We start from the raw sequence: 8,360 nt of genomic DNA, 5'->3' as shown, positions 1-8,360 counted from the left end.
AATTGGGCCCTCCCCATCTGTGGGCCCTGGGCGGTTGCCCCGGCTACCCTGGGTCAGATACGTGTCTGTGCATAATTCTCATTTATATTTATCTATTTTTCTTTACACTACGTACAATTAAATATAGATTTTATATAAACTGTGCATCAAACGGATTCTAACCTATTTAAAACTTACGAAGTACTTCGTATATCTATTCAAAAAAAAAAAAAAAAAGTACTTCGTACATAATAAGATTTCAAATAGTAACTAGTTTTAGGGTTGGGTGATGCCTTGGGTCATTTTTTGTATAAAAATATTATAACAAATTAAAGTGAAATTTATTGGTGGTTTTATAATTTAATTTTTTTTTTGTAAATATTATCGAACATTATCAAAATTCATTATGAAATATGCATTAACCTAACTTTTATACTTCATATTAGTTTGTTTTATTTGTTAAAGGTTTTTTTTTTATTTTATTTATTTTTTTTTTTTTTATTTACCATTAAAAATTTCTTCAAAGTAAACACATATTGTGATTTTGAAATTGCTACGTATTTTTGTGTTACATATTTTAAATACATAAACCTAGTATAGGAATTATGGATGAGTAAACGAAATAATGAGATTATATTGAAATCAATTTAGAATTTATGAACATAAATTTTTTGTGAGGAGACATTGATGATAGGTTTTAATATGACATGACCCCACATTAGTTATCAAGTCATGACGACACGTGACATGATTACAATTCTTGCCATGTGTTTTAATAGATATATAGATAATTTTTCCTATACATAGATTACTAAAGATAGTCAATTCGACCAACCACATGAATAGTCTGCGAGGAGAACTTCATGTACCAAATGGAGTATGCTAACAAATTGCTCATTTAGTTACGGAATTTTATTTTACTTTTTTCATTTTTACCATGAGAATTATGTGGCGGTTTTTGTGTACCTGTAAGTGTAGCTGGTTTGCAACATGTTCACGAGGAAATTGATATTTGGAAGATGAATTTAATGCTTTTAATGTTTCATAACTATACATGACACCAAAAATGCATGTGTCCACACAAAATTCACATGAACTATTATTACAGTCTTGATAGCCTTAATTAAATTTTTTTTTAATAATATCCCAAAAAATCAAATACTCCCTCCTTATTTAATTAAAGTTGTATTCTTTGTCAAAAAAAAAAAATAATAATCAAAGTTGTATTGAGTAATAATTTAAATGTGATTGTACAAGTCATACATGGACCAAATTCATAATAAGTTTGTTTTGACATTGAATAGTGTAGTGCGCTCTTGCCTATTTTTCGACAATTGTGCAAGCAATTTTATATATTGGTGATGTGCTCTTGCCTAATAACAAATGAAAATATGTGCTCTTTGTAGGGAATTATAGGTACTACTGTAGGGAATTATAGGTACTACGCAGCGGAGAAACATGAATCATATTCATACAGTACCTAATCCCAAGATCTAATGCATAACACATAAAAAAACATATAATCGAACCTTTGAAGCGTGATTCCACGTGCGATCGAGCAAGAACATTGGGAGATAAAGAACCTCAAGCGTGATTCCTCTACTTGGTCCACGACCATAGATTAAGACCTCCACTAATGCTAGTTAGTTGCAATTGAACCCTTCAATTGACCTTCTATGGAGAAGAGCGAGCAACGAACCACCATGAACCACCACACGCGCCACCAAGGGTGGCCGGCCGTATGGACGAGGGGAGGAGAGAGATAGCCGTGAGATAGAGAGAGGAATTAGGGTTTTGGGATTGGTTGCCTTGATGTCAAAATACACTGTGTGTGAATTATGACTGCTTGCAAGCAACCCTAGGCATGGAACTTATTTATAGATCTCATCTCTAAATAAGAGCCCATGTCAAAAGCCCAAAACCTAATTTTCATCTAACTATATATGCTAGCCCAATCCATTTCATGATTAGTTAGTTGCTCATGAGGCCCATTAATGGGCCTCTTACTTGCTTAACCCAATACCCTTGTTGTGTGACCTCATAGGATCCATTCTAGTAGGCTTTGGACTATTTGACTAGCCCAAAGATCATTGATCATAGTCTAGCAACAGATAATGACGACCCAAAAGAACGAACTTATTATCTCCATAATAGTGATCCTTGATATATCTAGTAATTGCACTTATCGAAGACACAATTCCTTCAATCTCCCACTTGTCTGAGACAAGTGCGCAATATTCAAATTCCTTAAGTCAATGTGTGTCGATTTGATAATATGATTGCATCTCATGTCGTGATCATATTAATCTACAAATCTTTTCTTGAAAACTGAGTTAGAATTACAAAACAAATGATTACTATGTAATCCATTTGAGCACGGCCACGCATTTTCTGAATTCTCCTTCTTCAAGGGGCCAAGACACATTCCTATTTAATAGGTAGACTCAATCCAATCTTGTGGCAACCAAGGCTCCCACTCAAATCATGAGGTAACTAGGAAACACCCTTTATAATCTCCAGTTACGGGAAGACGTTTGAATGTACACAGTTACATCAATCATTGAATGAAATCAATGTTCCACTCATGTCAAAGGAATCCACTAATATATCCGGAAGTTCTATACTTGAACTTCAAAGTAGGTCTATAGTTCGATCATGCATCATTCATGCATACCCATGTGATTGACCGAGCTTCACTACGCTCCTATAGCCCATGAAACTGCGCTATCCAATCAATCTTACATGCTAGTCCAATTTATGAAATCATTTATGTCCACATTAATGATTCCGAACTAGGAACTTAAATAATGTATGAATTTAGTTCACCTGTGGGGTTTCATTCACCAAGTTATTTAAATAAATTAACCTGATGAGCCCATCAATCCATAATTATTTTGGACATTTTATTTAATCTTGAAACCATGATTAAATAAGATTGAAACTTTGTTTCAATTGATAAACATAATTCTGCAAATGAATGTATTACACATGTAACTTGTTTTTCTCCAAAAACAAATACAACTTCTAATTACATCATTTGCCTCAATTCAGTTTCATTAGCATGTTTCTCATGCTTTGGAAATGGAAGGGGTTTAGTAAGTAGAGTTCATGAGACATTCTCATAAACATGAATTTTGCAATTTCTAAATTTTATAATCATATTCATCTCCATACATTAAGAATTTTCCTTCGCCCTTTTGCAAGGAACTTTGGAATTTCTAATTTGTATTCCAACGTTATATTGGATTTTGATTGAAATCTATCATCACTTGTTCTTAAAAACATGTGAATCAAATAGACGAGTATAGTCCATGACATGCATGATGCATCCTTTTCAAACTGCATAAGGATCATCACTCAAGACCTTAATTTCATCAACCTTTCTCAAAGTATTGAATCATAAGCATTGTGCCATGTTACATGGGATTGAAACTCCTTTCAATATAATGTTGAACCTTATAAGAATCTTATCAATATAAGTTTCTTAACCAAACTCAAACATCCTTTGAGACCTATCTCTATAGATCTTGAATCCCAAATGTACTCATCTTCTTCTTCAAGGTTTTTCATACAAAATGCATTACCCACCACTTGACTCTTCAAGCAATGAATAATTTGCTCTTTATACTAGACCAAGAAGACTTCATAGCTCGCACTAAACATCTTGTACACACAAGACCTTTTCTTCATTTTACGAGAACATCAAACGATTTGAATAACTCACAAAATTAAGAATATTAACTCCCAGATGCTAACTTCAATCCATTAAAGGATCTTTTATGCATCTATAGGATTATTGGATTTTCAAACTTTTGATTGTATCATATACAAATCTTATTTCATGAACAAATTCAAGAAGGCGTTTTGAAATCCATCTACCAAATCTTATAAGGTAGAAATCACTAAAATATCTTTAATAGATCTTTGCAACGTGACTAATGTAAAGGTTTCATCGTAATCATAGTCATACTATGAATTTGTTGAATCCATTAACAAGTCTTTGCTCAGTTAGAAAACATTTTTCTTTCTTTTCTGCTTTGCTTACAATGATTCTTACTCAATTACGCAAATTATTCAAGTGTCATACACTTGCTTACAGACTTATAATCTATTTCAGATTTCCTGGTTTTAAACCACTTGGAGTCATAACTTGTCAAATCATCTTTATTACGTGCATAATCATCATGTTCCAAAATGAATATTTTAGAACTCTTAGTCAATATGAAATCATATTTCTTTGGCTAAGTTTTACATATGCTAGTCATCATTGTGGGTTTTTATGCAACAATTGAAACTCATACAACAGCTTTGTTTAGCTTTCAATGAGAAACGAAAATTGAGGATGTGCACTTGGAATGTACTACCTTCGACACATGGTTATTATTCCCATTACACTTAATGAGACCACGCGTTGTCATTTGTAATATGAGGTGAATCATGCTCATATTGTTGCTTTGATTCGATTACTTCTTAAATTTCTTCAAGATTTTTCGAAATCACTTTTCTTGAACTCTTTCAAGGCTCTCGAACTTTTCGAGATTCTTATACTCCCACTTGCCTTTTTGAGGAGGCACTTTTTAGCATAGGGTGAACCAACCATGGTTTGAGCCATGTTTGTATGTTGCTTTTTTCGAACTCTTTCAAGATTTATACTACTCCCACTTGACCTTTTGGAACAATTTCCATAAGGGCATCTACTTGAGCAGCAAACATTTTGTGCTAAGTATGATTTGTGTAGTAGTACCCCGTGCTCTGTGTAGGAATTGATCGTGCATTAAACGATTTAATACAACTTTTATTCCTTGCTTTGTAGAAAGACTTTATAAGAACTCTTCTTATCCATATCACATATGAAACCTTTGCTACAATTTGATTTGACTTATGTATCTTTGTTTAGTTTTGTAGCTCATCTTAAAAGTATATCCCCTGAATAATGGTTGGAAGATAGGTAATTTTATCCATTATAAAAATATATCTTATATAGATTGATAGCTCCCTTCATAAACACTTCACAAGGTTTTCTTTCGGAGTTTGTCGTAAAAATATTTCACAACTTTTGGATGTTCATCAAGGTCTTGGCTTAAATTTTCATTATTACGATCATATCGCAATATTTTGAATGTGTTGCCAAGTAAATGTCTTGACTCAAATTTTCACAATTACAATCATATTGTAATGTAATTATTATCTTGTCAAGTTGATACTGAACTTCATACCGAACCTTTTGAACATTTTCAAAATTTTCATACTTATGCTTCAACTAAGCACATGTGATCATATCACAAATGAAGTTTCATTGTCCTTCTCTAGCCTTTGAACCTTTGGTTTTCTTACATCGATATGTATTCGACCTTGAGTTCTCATCATCATTTCTTTAAATGGTGACTTTGTCAATACTTTCAGATTAGAATGATATTTACATATATCAATGGATTCATAATCCAATGATATTGAAAGTCCATCCCTTTGGATATTTCGCATGCAATGTTCATTTTTCATTCGAATTAATTGACATTTTAGAGACAATTTATATATATAGAAATGGTTTAATAATTTCTATCATACAGAACTTTGAACCTATTTAGCAATCTCAAAACACATTATGACTCAATGAAGCATAGAATAACATTTATTCAACGTTTTTGAATCTTCGATGCTTAGTCATTACTAACATTGAATGGTGTTTTGACAATGGCAAGAATGAATAACATTTATTTAATTCTAGACAATAACAAGGTAAGGTGAAATATAGGTTCTACTTGTAAAGTTGCAACTTTTGCTTTCAGACTCGTAGATTCTACTTGTGAAGTAGCAACATTTGCTTCTAAACTTGTAGATTTATTTCTCCTTTAGCCATACTTCTTCATTTAGTTCAACCTTATTCTCAATAAGAGAGAACTAAACAAGACATCATATGTCCAAGAAGTAGTAATGTGCTAAATCAATTTCTATAATATACTTCTTAAATTGGAACATTTTCCATTCTTTTACCTTCCAACAATATGAGGTAGTTTCTAATCAATTGGAATTGGTCCATTTAATTTGAAACATTTGTTATTCATAACAACTTTTAGCATGTAAGTAGTTCTAGGTTTGAGAAATAGCAACTTGTTTGCATTTCTTGGCCTATAACTTCTTAATGCAATCCTCTTACATTCCTAAACCTTTCCCATTTGAGCCACTTAGAACACTTCTCTTAGGTTCAAAATGATGTTTTGCTTAACTACTTTAAGAACTTTTCATGATTTTGCTAAGTTTATTCAATCATTATTCATAATAGAGTTTAATCAACTATTTAACTCTTATATAAAATGGATGAAGAATAGCGTCATTTGATCAACTTTTGATCATAGAAATTTCCAATCACTTTCTTATATCCAATCATATTGAAAATAAGAGATTTTATTGGACTTTTATGCTTGTCTTTTAGAGGGTTTGTACCTCCCATCTCATTATATCCCTTGAAACACTTTTCAAAATGAAGATGTGTTGGCATTTTACTCAAACATTTTGAATAAAACCAACCTTAGACATGTGACATGGATTTCTAAAACTTGCCTTTTAGAAACCATCTTAGCAAAATTGGAATATAGTTTTATGGATTATCTTTTAACCTTTTGAGAACATTTCTCAACTTTATTTTCAATCGAGGAGATTATATATAATAATAAAATTAGAACGACATGTTACTTATATGTAAACGCAAAATTCAATTATGTTTAATAAAATTTAAAGTACCATAAGCGAATTAAATATTGGTAACTTTAAAGCATTTATTCAATTTTAATTTGATCCCTATTGAATAAAATGATTCCAAGATCCTTTATTTGTGCAATAATTGACCGGACTTTAGCCCTACCATCAACCATTACATTTTCAAGGTGAGTAAACTCTTTACTGATTACAACTCTTTGTAACTCTTGGTTGAATAATTAATCATCACATGTTTAATTATTACCCTTAGCTTCAAGGTTCTAAACTCTTTAGGTAACCTTGTTGAGTATAACCAATCAAAATTGTAAAATTTGTTTTACCCCCACTCCCCTAAGATATAATATGACACCCAGCTTTAGCATGACCCATCATAAATATCGAAGGTTTCATCGGGTTTTTGATTGGAAAAGCTACCTCAATATTACTGGGACCTAGATTCATTATGTTGTGATTAATAGTGAACTCTAGCGCATCATCACAAAACATCAATAAAATCTAACATGCATAATAAATTGAATGCATAAACAAGACATAGCATGGCCCCCTAATCCTAAGAAAACCAATAAAGTAAATGCTCCCACTTGAATCATCATGGATCTCATCCACCTTGCTCCTTTGGGCCTTCACTTCATGGGTTTCTTGGATTAACTGCAACCTGTAATTTTACTCTATTCTATCTACTACTTAAATAAAATGAAATAAAATTACAAAAATACTTCAACGGTATGTAGACCGTACTTAGATTACATAAATACATCACGATGCGCAGATCGTATTTAGCAATCTACTGGGCCATACTAGTCATTATATAGCAGTAAATAATATCATATATTATAAAGTGCCACATAATAAATCACTCATCATGCTTTCCTAAACTACAACATCGAATGATCATAATTAAGGAAACATGGCATCTAAATATCTCATATTTTAATTAATGCAATTAGATAATATCATATATTATTCATGACCATCAATAAAACATCGTATACTTTAAATTAGTCATGAGATAGAATCAAATCTTATTTTAATCTTAAAAGATAAATCATATTTATCCTCAAAGATTATCCTAACAAAGTTAGAAAATTCTATCCTAATTACTAGCCAATCACAAAATTTTAAATCAATTATATCCAAAAATAATTATGGGATAATCACATTATTTAAATCAATTATTATCCTTTTGGAATATGCTCAGAATATCCTAACAAATCTTATCCAAAATTAACCACTTTAATTATGGATAATTACCAATTTAACAACTTTAAATATGGATAATATCAAATATAACAACTTTTGAAAGATTTGACTTTATCCTAAAATAAAAGATTTTATCCAAATAAAACCGAATTTATCTTTCAAAATAAAAGATCATATTTTTCAAAATATTTTATCTTATCCAAAATAAATCATATTTATCTTGAAATATTTTTAAAATAAAATAATTTTTTTTTGAAAACCGTGCACCAGCCACCGTGGTGTGGCCAGCCAAAGTCGGTCACGGTGGCCGTACACCGTGAGGTATACGCTGCTCTGCAGCGGTGCACAGCAGCAGCAGTGCCGCGCAACCCTTGCACGGTGCTGCTGTTGCTGCCTTTACTGACACGTCCTCCTGCCCCACCTCGCCCCTCCCTCCGGACCACCTGCAGCGGCAGCCACCGTGGCTG

The sequence above is a fragment of the Chenopodium album genome, chromosome 5 (genome assembly GCF_948465745.1).
Source record: "Chenopodium album chromosome 5, dcCheAlbu1.1, whole genome shotgun sequence".
Taxonomy (NCBI): Eukaryota; Viridiplantae; Streptophyta; class Magnoliopsida; order Caryophyllales; family Amaranthaceae; genus Chenopodium; species Chenopodium album.
Note: the sequence above shows the minus strand (reverse complement) of the source record.